We start from the raw sequence: 1,190 nt of genomic DNA, 5'->3' as shown, positions 1-1,190 counted from the left end.
TCTCAAGAAGAACCTGATCTCTATTGGTCAGTTGGATAGCACAGGCTATGCAGCAGAGTTTGGAAAGAGTTTCTGGAAGATTGTGAAGGTCGCCATGGTTGTTGCGCATGGCATAAAATCCGGAATCTTATACACTACTGTAGAGTGTATAAACATGATTGTTGCTGCTGAGAGTGCTTCCAATTCAAGTCTATGGCACAATAGACTTGGACATATGAGCGTCAAAGAAATGAAGATGCTGACTGCGAAAGGAGCTTTAGAAGGCTTAAAATCTGTTGATATGGGTCTTTGTGAGAGCTGCGTTATGGGCAAACAAAAACGAGTTAGTTTCATAAAGGCTGCTAGAGAACCGAAGAAAGTACGGTTGGAAATGGTCCATACAGACGTCTGGGGACCATCTCCAGTTTCATCACTTGGTGGATCAAGGTACTACGTCACCTTCATCGATGACTTCAGCAGGAAGGTATGGGTTTACTTTCTGAAACATAAGTCAGATGTGTTTACCACCTTCAAGAAGTGGAAAGCTGAAGTTGAAAATCAGACCGGCTTGAAGATCAAATGCCTGAGGTCTGACAATGGAGGAGAGTACAACAAATCAGAGTTTATAACATTTTGTGCAGCTGAGGGAATTAGATTAATAAGAACAATTCCCGGTAAGGCAAGACAAAATGGTATTGCAGAAAGGATGAACAGAACCTTGAATGAGCGAGCAAGAAGCATGAGGATTCATTCTGGATTGCCAAAGGCATTCTGGGCTGATGCTGTGAACACAGCAGCATATTTGATTAATAGAGGGCCGTCAGTACCCTTGAAGTTCAAATTGCCCGAAGAAGTATGGACAGGAAAAGAACTCAAGTACTCTCACTTGAGAACCTTTGGCTGTACTGCATATGTTCATGTTGATCCAGAGAAGAGAGATAAGCTTGATGCTAAGGCTGTGAAATGCTACTTCATAGGCTATGGCTCTGACATGTTCGGGTATAGGTTTTGGGATGAGAAAAATATGAAGATCCTAAGACACTGTGATGTGACCTTTGATGAAAATGTCATGTACAAGGACAGAGAGAAGATAAACTCTGAGACTACGAAGCAAGTGGGAGTTGAATTTGAGTGGCAAGAAAATTCACACAGTGATGGTACAACAGAAGCTCAAGAAACTCCTGATCCTATTGCTGAAGAACCAGACGTGG

The sequence above is a fragment of the Cucurbita pepo genome, chromosome LG13 (genome assembly GCF_002806865.2).
Source record: "Cucurbita pepo subsp. pepo cultivar mu-cu-16 chromosome LG13, ASM280686v2, whole genome shotgun sequence".
Taxonomy (NCBI): Eukaryota; Viridiplantae; Streptophyta; class Magnoliopsida; order Cucurbitales; family Cucurbitaceae; genus Cucurbita; species Cucurbita pepo.
The sequence above is the reverse complement of the archived record's forward strand: the minus strand, read 5'-3'. Positions refer to the sequence as shown.